The following is a 16,965-nucleotide window of genomic DNA, read 5'->3' as shown; positions in this document are numbered from 1 at the left end:
CAAATTTGTAAAAAAAAAAAGTTACCGCTCCTTATGTTACGAAATGTGGAAAAAATTTTAAATGCACTTTCCCACAAAGATGGATTGGGCATGTTAGTGAAGTTAACTGGCTCGCCTGATCACCGGATTTTTTTTGTGGGATCGTTGAAAAAAAAAGTAGTTTATGGTCGAGTACCGAAGACTTGAAAATTCGAATAAAAAAACTCTTGTCGAAACTTTACGACTGAAATGCTGGAAAATACTAAACGATCGTTTCGTAAAAAACCGAATTGGTAAATGCCTTGAATGGCAGGGGAACCGCTTCGAACGTCTGTTGGACTCATTTTTCTTGTGATAAATTTTAATTTACTACAAAATTAATAAAGTTTTATCAAATGTTTTTTTTAGCGTCTGTTATTATTGTGAATTTCGTTACTTTTAGCGAAAAACATTTGTACTGTCGATGAAGAATTCGAATCTCCAAAAAAAAAGTTAAGTGTTCGGAAAAATGAAGTTGACCCCGAATGACGGGTGAAGGCGACTTGGGAAAAACGAAATTACGTAAGAAAAGTTGAGCTCCCGAAAATAAAGAAGACTTTGTTTGAATGTTTTTTTTTTTGTAGATCTTCCCGATTTCTAGATCTTTGCCTGTCCCCCACTTATCTAAAATCACCCTGTGTGTCGAAAATCGCGTAATGTATCGATCCGCTCCCGAACGATATTCCTGTAGATTACCCTTTTTTTTGCGTGTTTGTTTTTTAGTTAAAAAAAAAACGACGATGACACTTTAAAATCCTAGTTTGTACAAAGTCACTAATCCTAAATTCTATCTTTCCAATTTCCCTATCCTGACCCGGACGCACTTCGCGCTACCTCGGCTAGATCGCTGTTCTTACTTTATCCAAAATCTAAACTGAACACCCCAAAGATGGTCGATTGCCTATCGTCTCGTGTTTCAATTATTTTAAAAAATTAAACTCGATACCTTCCGTTCACTTATCGATGGGTTCCTTTTAATATATTTTTTTTTCTTCTTCCCTATCTATTACAAACACGTTAAGTTGTCGACGTATATAATTAATTAAACTGTCCCTTTGATAATTCTTACCGTTTATACGGAAAGTTATGTTGCAATAATATTTGAACCACTATGTGAAATATGGAAAAAGTAAAGAAACAAAACTGTAAAATTACGTAATGTTGCGAGATTGAATGTAACCTGAAATCGGAAGTCATCTTGGTTAATTTTGAATCGTCATTTGAAATCCGTAATTTCTAGAACCCTTTTTTGCTTGGTAAATATTTTTTTTTAACGTGAATTAGTTAACGGAGAATCGCGTAGATTGGGTTAATGTTAACTTTGAAGTCGACTCGTGTTATTTGCTTGTATGTACATTTTTTAAATATGTTTGTTTGAACTTCAAATTTAACCAAGATGTTCCATGAATCTATACAAGAAATATAAATAAATATAAGTCGGCGACTTAACGTGTTTACGATAAATAGTTCAAAAACAAAAAAGGGACCTGTTGATAAGTTCGGGGTTGGTGTGAAGTTTTTCGAAAATCGGAATTGGATGACTGATTTAGGTGCCTTATTTTAGTTTGGACGAAGAATGGAACGGAACTAGAGAGGGAGATTAGAAAAAATTTCCTAGGAACAAAAAAAGAAAGAAAGGAGGAGTGATGGGTTTTTTCGTTGCGATTTTTCTAAAAATCTAGATTGGTGACTTAACACTACTAATACCCATTGGTGGATTGCTGCTTAAAGTGTCTTAGTCGTTTCTTTTCGAATCGTGTAATCGACGGTATTATTCGAATGTCTTTTGAATTACTGAATTTACCCTGATGAAACCTTGCAGTGACGTATAGCTTTCAATTAAAAAAGAAAAAATAAAAAATTATAAATTACAAAAATAGAAGGACGTTTGTTTACGTGAATTATATAAAAGTGAGAACTAATAGTCTCGTCCTTGCTACTAGTACCCTTCAATATGAGTAGCTTTAAACCGTTTCATGAAAAAAATTAAAAGAAAAACCCGAAAAATATTATATTAACCTGACAAATGTAATTGTAACTCGAAAAGTGTAATAGTAACCCGAAAAATATAATAGTGACCTGGCAAATTAATAATAACCTGATAAATGTAATAGTAACCTGACAAATATAATAGTAACCTGAATTAACCCGGCAAATGTAATTGTAACGCGAAAATTAAAATAGTAACCTGGCAAATATGTGTGTGTATATGTATATTTTGAAACTACGTTCTCGACTTAAATATAAAAAAAAAAAAAAAAAAAAGATTCGTGAGTTGAACACGTCGGTGTTCAGTCGAGGCGTGCCCGGTGCGAGTGTAAATAAACAAATCTATTAGCCTGACGCGCAAATATATACAAACAGGGAAGTACACACATACAGCCCCAAGATAATAGTTGGGGAAATGGAGACAGAGGAGACATCTGAATCAGATATCGCTTCCCAGCCTGGCATGGACGGGTTCGTAACCCCACACAACAGGAAAAAAAGGGGTAGACCCAAAAGACAGGATAGTCAAACCGACAGTAGATCAAAAAAAGTACACGCTGACGTAGAACTCCCACAAACAATAACACCCAGCAGGACTTCAACTTTATCTCAGCAATCAACATCCTCACAAACAACAACGGCTACGCAGAGGCCTGGGCTTACCAGATATCAACACACTTTTACTATATCTACACCACCAAATACATCACGCATTAAGCTGGCAACAAGTTGGGAACAACACAATTCAAACAACCAAGATTTAATAATTAAGCAAGAAAACCAATATCTACTAAAAACCAACAACAGTGACACCGCCTCAGCCTCTCTTAGAATTCTCTTAAGCCAAGGCCTAATCACAGCCTTCCATAAGGTTGAGGGCAATAAGCAAACCACAATAAACTCAACTCTGACTAAAACAATTACTCCAACATACTCGGCGGTAATAACTGGCGTGGAAGCGGAAATATCGGACGAAATGTTCCACAACCAGCTGAAAAAAATGGGACTCCAAGTGAGATATTGCAAGCGAATAATATCACGGGCAAGGGGAGTGCCCACGCTCATGCTTCGCCTAATTACGGGCGATCAGGTGACCTACGAAAAGTTAATGACGGAACGGCGCGTATTCTGCTTTAACAGATCCTATCGCATCACTGAAAGCAAGCCCCCTACCCCCATACCGGCGCCATGCGGAAAATGCTCCAAGTTTGACCACACCACTGAGAAATGTCCGAATGGGGTGAAATGTAATAAATGTATGGGACCCCACAACACATACCAATGCAAGTCATCATTGTCCTCCAAGTGTACATCCTGCGGATCCGAGGAACATGCAGCGTGGAGCACTAAATGCCCGCGTAGACCTACGGCACCTATACAAAACATACCAAATGTAAGGATTAAATGCGCCAACAAAACTACAACTCAACTTCCACCAACAATAACTGAGAATAGTCGGATTCACGCCCCAATATCAACCCACGACTTCATCATTAGTAAATACAAAAGCAGTATCAACAAGAACAGCGATGTGAACCGAGAAGAACTACTCAAAAAACTAAGACAGCGATTCATTGAAGACCTAAGGATTGATACAACAGCAGCTTTCTTTGGGAACCAGATGTATATACTTATGTTCGACCTAAATAACCCCAATTCACCCTCTCCAACTGACCCCATCAGCCACATCAGGCAGGCATCGACGAACATACAAACATGACTTATAAACTAATATACTCCAACATCAACGGACTAAACCATAAAAAACAGCTGATTTACAATTACATAGAACGGAATGACGTGGACGGATGCATGTTCGTAGAAACTAAGACTAAACTGGAACAGACACCAGCGTATAGAGACTGGCAGTACATTAGCAAGCATGGTCACATGATCAACAACGCCAGAGGGGGGGCGGCAGTTTTGTTAAAACCGACAGTAAAGCTTAGTAAGGCGAACCCCCCTTCCCTGAACAACCCCCTAAATGACTGCATTCACTTTACCATCCCATACCTGGACGACAAAATACACGTTTTCCTGGTATACATACACCCATTTTCGGGCATTGAACAAAACATACTAACTAGGGCGTGCCTCTACAAATACGCCATCATTATTGGCGACCTAAACCTCAATAGGCTCAAAACAAAACAACTAAACACATTCTTGGAAAACTCGGACTTTATAAGACAACCCACCCCACCGACATTCCTAATGACAGAAAACCAAGACACAACACCGGACGTATTACTGCACACTACAAACCTAACTGCCAACATAACCAGTGTTGGGCTGACCAATGAACTGGGATCTGACCACCTGGCAATTACTTTTGACCTTAACTTAGGACAAACACAACAGCTCCCTAACAAAGACAGGCAAGGGAAATTAAACCTGGAAAAAACTGACACGGACAAGGTGAGACAGTACATTCACAATTACATTCGCACCCAGTCACAATCCACTTCTATAGAAACACTACAACAAAAAATATCATCAGCTGTCGAATTATTCACACCTCGAATTAAAAACTCATTCTTCCAACACACTCTACCAAAATTCATTTTAAGGCTGATTAAACGAAAGCGAGAACTATACAGACAATACTCACAAACACAAGACAGGGAATTAAAAAGAACACTTAATAACCTCAACCGAAACGTAAAGACATTAATATACGAATACCGACAGGATAAATGGCTGGAGGCATGCCAAGAAATCGAAAACGACAGCGGGAAATCGTACTGGAAAAAAATAAAAAAACTAACACGTTACAAAAAAAACAACGATATTGGTACGATTAGCGAAAACGGAACGGAACATTACACAGACAAAGACAAGGCGGACGCGTTTGCCAGACACTTTCAAAGAGCCTTCAGCGCATCGACCAACCCAAACTTTGACAACAACAACTGGAATGACGTAAACCACTGGTACGACAACTACTTTAGCGACCCCTCAAACCATACATTCGAACCAATCACGGACACGGAATATGGCGAGGCCCTTACAAGTTTAAAAAACACAGCACCGGGAAAAGACAAAATTAAATGCAAAGTTTTGCAAAATTTAACCCCCGAAACACACGAACACATACGCAACCAACTAAATAATTGCATAACTCACAACACCATACCCACGACGTGGAAAAATGGAATAATAATTCCCATTGCAAAAAACGGACTAGACAACTCACAAACCAAAAACTATCGACCAATCACATTACTACCGGTGCTGTGTAAATTATTCGAACACATAATTAAGAGCAGACTTGAAAAACTTATTGGGAACAACATACCTAACTACCAGTTTGGCTTTAAATCCAAACACTCGACCATTCACCCACTTTTTGTCCTGACAAACAATATACAGACAACACACCTAAACGGCCGGAAAACCGCAAGTCTGTTTATGGACATCAATAAGGCTTTCGACAGCGTCTGGCACAACGGGCTTCTTTACAAACTGTACAAACTTCACACACCAAAATACTTATTAAACATTCTTAGAAACCTACTCGAGAACAGACGACTGGAAGTACGAATCGACAACACCCTTTCCTTCTCCTTCTCCCCCGAGCAAGGACTTCCCCAGGGTTCGCCACTTTCCCCTTTTCTGTACAATGTGTACTGCCATGACATATACAACCACAACCTGCAGGACAAACACGCAATAAACAAAACAGCTTACATATTACAATACGCCGATGACACTGCTCTCATTGCACATGACAAAACAACAAAAAAAGCCGTGGAGAGACTACAGATTCTAATGGACAACACAATGACATGGTTCTACAAATGGAGACTGACACCAAACGCTACGAAGAACCAACTGCTACTCTCTAACCATAAAATTAAACTCAACTCCCCAACATTACAGGCAGACGGACACACAGTAAAACCAACTGACGAAATTAAATACTTAGGGGTTACAATAGACAAAAAACTGAAATTCACCAAACACCTACGAAACATGAGGACAGAAATCACTCGACGAACAAAACATTTTCGAACACTGACATACAAAGATAGAGCCATAAGTACCAAAACGGCAACAAAAATATACAAAGCGATATGCAGACCTCTATTAGACTACGGCCATGTACTGATGGCCAATGCAACAGACAAAACAAAAAAATACATACAGACAACTGAACAAATTGCCTTAAGACTGATTACAAAAATAAGACATCCCGACAACCCCTTACATAACCCACCCACCCAAATGCTATACGAACGCACAAATATGACGAAAATAACAGAAAGACTACTGCAACTCCGGAAAAAATGGAAGGACAAACCTCATAACTGGACAATACTCAACCCCCTCTGCTTGACACGGCAAACTAGACATTCCCGATTCCTTTATCCCTCCGAAACACTACTCGAACACTACCAACAACCATGAACGGACTGCGGACGGACGACAATAACGAACGGTCATTCCTCACTCATCCTTGTTGGACTTGAGGTTGCCTCGGGCTCCTTTTTTTTTTTTTTTTTGTTCTTGTTCTTTTTGTATATTATACATGTCAATTGGGCAGAAAGGCCAAGGGGCCGATAGCCTATTCACTTGGTGAATAAAGATGATTATTATTATTATTATAAAAAAAAAATGAAATCGTTCTGGTTCTGTTAGAGAAGGTATCTTAAACTGACATATTTTCTAGAGTAACTTGTAAATCTAAATTATTATGACGATGAAAAAATCCAAATAAAGAAACGACTGATTGAATTGTTAGAGAGCCAAATAATTTTAAAAAAATAGAAAGAAAAGAAAAAGTTAGAAGAAAAACGTGTACTTAGCTCCCATTTTTTTTAATTACCCGAACCTTCACGAATGTTAGATGTTAGCCTAATCAAGCTATACGTCACTGCAAAATTTCGTTAAAATATGCTAAGAAACGCCAGAGTTATTGTTGCAAAAGTCACTTTTCGATTATCTCCGGTTAGCCGAGATTGGCCAACTGATTCCAGACACTACACCATGCATATGCGAAATACGTCTTAAGTGGGAGTTTTCGATTTGTGTCACGATGTCGACTTCAAAAAGTTAAGAGAAATCTTTGTGACGTTTCATATTTTTCCGAATTCTCAAAAACCACCAAAAATCCTACTAATCCTAAAATACTGTGATTCTATTGTTATTGTTGTTGTTATTATTATATAAATCTAAAGTTCTACATAGGACATATACATTCCTATTTTTTATTCTCTTCTAGTTATATTTAGTAGGTATAAAAGTTGTCTTGTTCGTCTCACTGTTTCGTATGGTGCCAAAACCCTATTTTTAAGTAAAAAAAAATTAAAGTGAGTTTGTGAAGTGTTTCATTGAATTCAAATTTGAAAAACTACTTAAAAAGTACAGATACTGTTTCGATAACCCGTTATGTTTGAGGTTTCGTAAAGAAAGTGATACGAGATTGCTGCTTATCCACCATTTGTTTAACGTGAGTGTAACAAAAAGAAAAGACAAAAACACGACGTGTCATAAAAATAGTTATAACTTGGCCCTTTAAAAATAGTCTAAACTTGTATTAGTTAAAATAATTCGTATGTTGAAATAGATAAAAGTTTATAGTTTCTTCTCAAATGTATGGAAATTTGAAGAGAATAATTAAGGGATGCGTGTTATGTCAACGCTCACATCTTGCTAGACGCTGAATAAGATATTTGGCGTATCGATTGAATAGTTTATATTATTTTTCGATGACGAATCGGGTTGCTGAAAGGGACAGAACTAATTCGGAATTCTTTGCGATCAGACACCTTTGTATTTTTTTTGTTATTAAAATCTCGTTATCGAACCGTTAGTTCCAATTTTAAAAATTACCGAAAATTAAATTTACACACAACATAACTTGCATTCCCTTTTCCATTTTGGTATCTTAAAGAAGTCCTGCTTAAATTTGTGTTTTTCTTATTTTATACCGACTAATAAAAAAAATCTAATAGGTATGTATGTATGTAGGCTTTTTCTTAACTTGTCTAGGGTTTTATTTCTGAGTTGTTACAATTAGGGGCTTACTAACTTAACTAAGAGGATACTTGCGTTTCTTCACGACACTCCCGACACCTCACCGAATCGTTACCTCGAGAAAAAAGAGAACGTCCCAGTTTCTCCAATACCTTAAATGCTACTTTCTGGGACAATAAACCAGCGGCGTACCCTAACCAGAGATCGATTCCCGATCCGCCATGTGGCCAGCCATATCTAAACGTCATAAACCATCCTTTGTCAGAACTGTTGTCGACTGCCCTTCGACCCTCTTTCCTGGTTCTAACAAAGAGATGCTCGACTTTCTTTTATTTCATGCGGCTCTCGACCAAGGATAACTACTGGAAAAATTCCAGTAATGCTGCGAACCACATGAACTCAGTGACCATATACCATCACTCTTCATTCCCCTAACCTTTTTTTTTTTATGAGGGCAAAAAAATGCATTTACGCACTACCCCCGAGTCTTGGCGTTCGGATCGACTCGGGGAGTGTGGGACTCACTCCAGAATACCCACTAAAAAAAAATATCCCTCTGTTTTCTCCGATGAAGGAGGAATTATCTTTCGACATTACTTCCACCCGCATCTGTCTCCTTCTACATTTCCCGTTCCTCTGTTTCTTTTTGTTTATTGAGTAAATCCATGTTTACGTTTTCTATTTTCCATCCGCTATTGCTTACCTGTACTTGTGGTTTTAAACTTGCGCAGTGTATTCTGTATGTGTTGTATTTGTGTAGACTAAGGCTTTCTTCTTCCAGTACTTGCCAGTCCTGTATTTAATTTATTATATTTTCAGTTGCAAGGGTGATATCTATGATGGAGGTAGACTCGTTTCTCACGAAAGTAGGTTTGTTGCCCCTATTTGCCGTTAATATGTTATATTGTGCCATCCATTCGCTTATACTTCTTCCATTAGCGTCTTCTCTACATTCATTCCATAAGGGGGATTTCGCGTTGAAATCCCCTCCTAGTAATACAGGTTTTTTGTGTGCAATCATAGATCGTCCTATATCGTGTAAGTAATTTTCGTATTGTTGTGTGTTAATGTTTGGTGATATGTAGTAGCTATATATTACTCTGTCTTTGAGTTCCAGCCAGCAGGCACCTTTGCATGCACCCACATTGATTATTTTAATATTTGTATTTAAAATTATAATTGCAGTATCTTCATTACAGTCTGTTATCCAGTTATGTGTTTTGGCTGTTTTTTTGTTCGGTCCACTAATAAGAATTATGTCTATGTTATTTTCTTTGGTAGTTATGAACATTAGGTCCGTTGCTCTTTTGTCTCTTCCCAAATTTATTTGTGCTATTTTAATATCTATAGTCCCCATTGATAATGTTGTTGTTTTGTTTTGTTGTAAAAATCACAGTCCTCTCTGTCGCAATTACTTTTTATTATCTAGCTTATCGCTCTTTGTATCCCCGATTGTTCTGTCATTTTCTCCCATTTCCTGTCTTTTTTTATCTTCGTTTGTTTCGTTCTGTGTCTGTTCATTTACTATTTCTTTATTTACAGGTTTATTTATTTCCCTCCTACTTCTAGATATCATTCTTCTAAATACTTTGCACCGCATGCCACCCGTAGAATGTCCCGTTACCTCACACGTTACGCAGAATTCCACACTTTTGCACTCTTTGGAGGAGTGTTCTCCTTTTCCGCATTTATAGCATAAACCACTTCTGTCGGGTCCCACGCAATGTCTAGCATTATGTTCGTATCCCCAGCAGCGATAGCAACGATTAATGTCTATCTTTGTTTCTATATTGCACCAAGTGAATCCTATTCTTATCCTTCCCTTAATTTTATCTATGCTGCCCAATGGGCCTGAAACAGTTACCGTTTGCGTATTATTCACTGTCGGACGGGTTTCACTAATGTATATTTCTTCTATTTTTTCAATTTTTTCACCTATTGCTTTCCTAATTTCTTCTTTTCTAGTCAGGGCATCTATGCCTCTAATATATACTGTTTTCCTTTTTTGTGTTTCTCCTATGGTTTTTACTTTTGCGTTTATAATTTTTTGATTTATTGTCTCTTTTAGCTCGTTTAATGTTTTTTGATCTTTGTCTGTAATTATTAATAGTTTTCCTTCCCTTGTGCTTCTTATACTGTTAATTTTTTTGCTAGCTTCAGTTCCCCGGACGCAGTTCTTTACTGTTTTTAGAACCTCGTTATATCCTGTTCCTGCTTGTTCTACAACCAAGGCATAGCTCTTTTTTTCTTTGTTTGATTCAGTGCTGTTTGTTTCGTCTTTGTTTGTATATATTACTACGTTTGTTTCAATTCCTGTAAATATCAATTCTATCATTTTTCCTAATCTTTCTGTGCTAATTTTATTTATAGTGTGCATTGCGATCCATTCGTCTCCTCTAGTTTCTTCTCTAATATCTTCTATTCTGTCATATAAATCTTTTTCCGTCCCGTCGTATTCAATTTTAATTAATTTCCTAACGTTTGCACCTTTGTCTTTATGTGACCTGATAGTTGTTTTTTGTTCCAGTACTTCGAATTTTCCAGTGACCTCTAAGAGTTCCGGAAAGCGCTTCCTGTAGGTCCACTGTATGCTTTTTTCCATTTTCTTATCTTCAGTGTCCACTATCACTACTTTCGTCACATTATCCTTTGTTTGTACTGGATTGCCGATTATAATTTCTGTATTTTTATAAATTATGTTGCTGCATCTTTTATTAACTATTTTGTCGTACGTCTCATAATTATTATCTCCGTTTATATTTGTTAAATATTCGTTTCCTGGTTGCCCTAAATTTTTTTCTATATTAATTAAATGTTGTTTTAGTTTGTTGTTTTCTTTTTTAAGTTCTTCAATTTCGTCCCTTAGTGCCACCATATCCTCATTAGTTACCTCTTCGTTATTCTTATTTGGTTTATTTTCTTCCTTTATGGCTTGATTTAGCATTTCACTTATCTTCCCCACTAATGTTTTAATGGGTACATGTACATTTTTATTATCTTCGATAAAGTTATTCAGTTGTTTCATATACGTTTCCATGTTTTTCAGTTTTTTCTATTTGTCTCGTTTGTGTTGTGTCTGTTGTTTTATTGTTTTTTGTATTTATTTCCCATTTTCTCTTCTTTTTTGGCATAGAGTCCGGTGTATCTTCCTTGTTTTCCACTGTTGTATCGATATCAAAACTGCTATCCCATTCCAAAGCATCTTGTTTTGGAATGTGAAATAGATCCTCCTGGCCTTGACTTCTATTTCTATGTGGAGGAGTTCTTTTAATAGAGCTTCTCCTCTTGAAGTTCCCCGTATCGTCCACTGTCTCAAACTCTTGGCCTACTGTCTCTCCCAATGTAGCAGAGTTGCCCCCTCCGTATCCTATGGGGCAGACCTCCTCCAATAAGGAGGTGCGGGATTCCCGGTTTCCCGGACCCGCCCGGAGAAAATTTTCCTTCTGCTTGCTCACCATTCTGGGTGTTTTGGTTGGTTTTGGTTTCAGGTGCTCCTCTTCATCCCTTCCGGCTTGGGAGACCCTTCCGGGAAACAAAGTCCCCGCCGGTATGGCATAAAGAATCGCTGCATCCTACTCAGCCTCTACACCACGTCAAGGTACCAACCCCAGTAGAGGTCATTCCCCTAACCTAGCCTCAATTATAGTTACTTTACAATGTACATCCTATTTGCATCTCGATTTGGTCAGACGGCAACAATTATACTTATTAATTAATATTTACAAAATATTGCAGCGCTCTGACAAACGGATCCTACATGTATATGTCGGATAATGAGAGGAAGAACTGTTTTCAGAAGCCATGAGTCCCAAGTTAAACACTAATTATAGTCACTAAACACCGCCTATTTATTAAATAAAACAACTGTCGCTAAGATTACACTAATTTACATGTAGCAGACCAACTATCGGCTACCCTATATTCTAATGAATGTCTTATGGCAATAATCGCTTGCACCAAAGGTAAACCGTATAGTAATCAAATCAAAGGATGAGAGACATGACAATCCGGAGCCAGACCTCTACCACCCAAAATCTCGATAATTACTACTCTGTCACACAATATTCATTTCGTCCCCTGGCCCCGTTTTGCCCCCCTTGCGTGTTAAAAACAAGTGCGTCCCTTATTCCTGGGGTTCCTGGAAGTCATATCATAAAGAACATGAATGGTTTAGTTTCAACAGAATAGCGAGAAAACCCAGAACCCCGATCGATTACATAGGGTCGTACCAATACACAGAGCCTGTCTACTTAGGGGTATTCGCTAAATTTATGATGGCGCCGACATATATATGATGACAGGTATATAGGTCGAGACGATTTTGAACACTTGTAGTTGACCCTACAATGACTAATAATAAGAAATAATAATCGAAGACTTGCGCATAATTAAGTTGTTTTTTATATTTCAGATTTCTAATAAATTTAACCTAACGATTTGTGTCAAAAAGAAAACTCCTGTTTAAGATTCGCCCTTTATATGAGGAGGGGTTATTCTCACCCAACCTGTCCCTTAAAAGTTTGTTGGTTTGTTGAAATCTAAATGTGATACGAATTTGAAAATGTCCAATAAAGTTCTTTCTACTGTGTTTACTATTTTCTTTTAATGTTTGCAACTTTCTATCATTTCCAGTTTAAACGTTTTAAATAGCTGTCGATCCTGAGTGATACATTTCCTACCTACTCTTTTTCGGTATAATATCCCAAACCCGGCGCTTTCGCCATTTTTAGATATTTGATCTGGAATTAAAAACAAGCTTCCGTAATGATCCATTTCAAAATTACTTGTATCTGCAGTCTTGAGTTTACATTTAGTTCCTATTTATGTAGGTTATTATTGCAGTAGTAAGGAATGTCGTTCAACATCAAACTCTTTATAATCTAAATAATTTTCAAAGTAATTCAATTTTGTTTGAAAGTACTAGTTGACATTCGAAAAATAAATAATACGTTACCTATCGCAAATTAAAGTTATTTTTTTTAAACAAAGTTATTACCAAATTCAAATAATAAAACTTAATTATTTCGAACCATGGTTTGGAACGACATGGGTAACTCTGATGATAAGCTTTGATCGAGAATTAAATTTTCTAGTTACGATTGTTTGAAGTTAAGATGAATGGTGTTTCGTTTTAAAAAATTCACTTTTACAACTTCAAAAAATATATATAAATGTTAGGAACGGTACTGCAATACTAAAACCTATAATTGTCAAGAGTGTAAACTAAAGATTATGTATTGTATTGACGTTTTGCGAAATGTTTCGTTCGTGTTTACTATACCTGTGGATATTTGCACAAATTGAAAATTGATCGTTACGAAGACACGTTTCTAATTCGAGATTGAATGTTTCAAAAATGATAAGGAATCTAAATATGGGACTATATACCGAAAATGTTACGTAGAATTTAAAAACAAATTAATATACTAGAGACCCCATTTGAAATAGGCAAGCCAGGACAACTATTTCTGATCAAACCGGAAGTAACCCGAAGTTGAAAATTTGTATTCAAGTTAACTTAATGTCCAATTTTCAAATTCTGGATTAATTTTGCATTTACATCCTAATAATCTTTTAATGAACGAGTTGGGCCTATGACCCTGTGTATACAAAGTTCGCCATTAGTCGGAGCTCGGTTTCTGGTATTTTTGTATCAAATATCAAAATATCGATATGAAAACTTTAGTATTGTACTTCTTTATATTAGAAAGCTGTGTGATTTAATAATATTTTCGTTAATGTGGGGTGTTCGGCTTTCGCTGAACGGCATAAATTCCTACTTTTTTAAATGGCAACCCATAGTTTTTTTTATGTCTTTCTAATGTAATATTTCATTCTCTGCCGATTTGCAATAACATTTTTTTTCAAACATTACGGTTTTGAAAGTTATCTTATAATGAACCTTCAGAACTCACAAAATAATTAGTTTTGTAAAAAAATAATTTTAGATGAAAGTTGACGAAGTAGAAATACGTGGTGACTAATAATGCATAATGACTTGATAAATCGAGTTACTTGTGCTTTTGTTAAATAGAAGCAAAGCCTGCTATAATAAATCTGTCAGGTTATAAAATAATGCCTGCTGTGTTATAATTGATATTTTGTAAATACCTTCTTGGCTGTGAATATCAAATGAAAAGATGTCATTGGTAATCGACACAAAGTTAAAAATGACTTTACAAATCTTTGGGAAAAATCGTGAGTAACTTAAAATAAAAACAATGAGTTGCGGCTACTTGAAAATTTGCCATCTGGTGCAAAAAAAAGTATGGTGGATTACAAGAATGTTTTAAAGTTTTCTATCACCTCTGACTTTCATTTATCAATTTACAAAAACGAATTTCAAAAGTTCAAGAAACACCAGTTTTGTGATCTTTCTTTCTGAGTTTGCATTTTTGGAGAAATTACTTTGATGTGGCAAATGCTTTCATCGGTATAAAATTTGTTTTTGTTAAAATGGAATTAGATTAAGAAAATATTTGAGCCTTTATTTTCATATCTAATCGCTATTTGGCGTGATTTATTCTTGTTATTCCACGCTGATTCTGCTTAGAGTCAATTCTCTTAGACGACGAATAATAATCAGAGTCAGCATCGCCGATTGCCTTTTTAATCAAAAGACATTAGTGTTAGTCAGTTCATTTTTACCGCTTCATGTAACCAGAACTTAAAATATAATAAACTCTTTTCGGATCGACTGGTGTTTAAATTAACAGTTTTATGTATTCGTTTTCTAAATTAAGTAAATCGAAACTTCGTCGAATGGCGTGACCGAGAACAGATATAAATGGCGAACCCTCTATATACATACGTGTGGCTACCACGAATAATGACTAACATGAACAATGCTTAACCTGAACAATGATTAACCCGGATAATGATTAATCTAAACTATGGCTTGCAGAACACTTTGTTCGAAGATTTGACTGATTGCTTTGATATACAGGGTGTCCTCGAATTACGTGGCCAAAATAATACCGCAGATTGTTTGAGCGAAAATAAGTCGATTTAACTAGACTTCCCTCAGTCCAAAAGTTGATAATTATGGAGCTACAGGGTGTTAAAGTTGAAAAAAAATTCACATTTTCTTTAATATCTTTCGATTTCTTTGAGTTAATTTCACGAAATTTCATATTTGAGGGTGTTTTAGGATACGAAATTCAAATTTATTAACGATTTAGTTGTTTCTTCTAGAGGGCGCCACAAGCGACCATTAGGACACATTTAAATCTCTGTAACTTTTTCGTGCCACGGTGTATATTATTTTGGTATTTAAAAACCTTTTTCCCTACCTTTTATACTTAGAAAAGGTATACTTTATTGACGTCGCTAGAAGCAACGGTTTTGGAGAAAAACGCACAATTCTAATGCGCTGCATATTTGCGTTAGCGCTTTTAAGTAAATAACTCAATTGGCTATGTCTTTAATTGACATTTTAAAACTTGAATTTGTTTCTCAAATGTCAGTTTTTTTATTTAGCCCTCAGTTTTTCTTGTCAGTTTCGCTTCTTGTTCCTGTAAATATCCATAAGTATGGCCAATAAATTCACTTATTCTGAAATGGTGGATATGCTGTTAGTTTATGGACTTTTGTTAATTATTATTTTTGTTTTCTATTTAATAATATCTGATTTTGAAAACTTATTGTTATACCTTTACTAATAATTATTTTTGAAAAACTTTATTTTTTTTAACGGAAAATAATTTTAAGGTAATTTGCATGCATCATCAGGCTTAGATGCATTTTTCTCCAAAACCGTTGCTTCTAGCGACGTCAATAAAGTATACCTTTTCTAAGTATAAAAGGTAGGGAAAAAGGTTTTTAAATACCAAAATAATATACACCGTGGCACGAAAAAGTTACAGAGATTTAAATGTGTCCTAATGGTCGCTTGTGGCGCCTTCTAGAAGAAACAACTAAATCGTTAATAAATTTAAATTTCGTATCCTAAAACACCCTCAAATATGAAATTTTGTGAAATTAACTCAAAGAAATCGAAAGATATTAAAGAAAATGTGATTTTTTTTTTCAACTTTAACACCCTGTAGCTCCATAATTATCAACTTTTAGACTGAGGGAAGTTTAGTTAAATCGACTTATTTTCACTCAAACAATCTGCGGTATTATTTTGGCCACGTAATTCGAGGACACCCTGTACAAAAAATATATAAATTGCCAAAGTGATCGATTAATAATTTTAATTAATACTCGGGGTGCTCCTTTTTGTGTTAGATGGTAAAAAATCAAATCGGTTAATCTTGAACTTATTTTGAGATAAAAACTTCTTGTAAAAGCACAACTTAAGTTACTTCCACTTTTACTTGCGAGATGTTGAAGTTTAATTTCGCTTTTCCCGATTCTCCTTAAACTTTTTACCATTCTTAAAAAAAAAGAACATCCTTTATGTGACTTATGTTAATATGCATATAAATGTTTATACGGAGTGCTTCCAAAATGACTGACTGTCAAATCTTTTAATCGAGCGTGTTGTACGAGCCAGTTTTACAATATATATATTTTTATCTAATGTACGAGGTATTTAGGTAGGTGGTAGTGTGGGATACTACGTTGGGTGGTATACCAGAGGAGGTCGTTATAAATTGATATGGTGTCGGACGAAAAGGTTGCGACTTTTCTTATTCATAAAATTATACTGCTGCTGCTTTGGAACGAAATTTGACAAGCCTTTTCATCTCGAAAAATGTACAATATAATCTAATGTGATTTTCCTAATTTGTAGTATGGCAATGAGTCAAGTTCAAAAGTCGATGATTTTATCTGAACGCTTGAATTTGTGTTTATTCAAATATCTTATGAACTTCCTTAAATTCGTCTCTTTCTGTTGTTAGAAAATGTCAATAGAGAAATATTTTAGGAACTCTTCATTTTAATATAATACTTTTAAGTACCACCTCCCGGCGCATTCGCCAAAACTTAAACGAGCCATTTATTGTGTTTCCGGATATTCGAGGTTTTTAG

This window comes from Euwallacea fornicatus, unplaced genomic scaffold, assembly GCF_040115645.1.
Source record: "Euwallacea fornicatus isolate EFF26 unplaced genomic scaffold, ASM4011564v1 scaffold_129, whole genome shotgun sequence".
Taxonomy (NCBI): domain Eukaryota; kingdom Metazoa; phylum Arthropoda; class Insecta; order Coleoptera; family Curculionidae; genus Euwallacea; species Euwallacea fornicatus.
The sequence above is the reverse complement of the archived record's forward strand: the minus strand, read 5'-3'. Positions refer to the sequence as shown.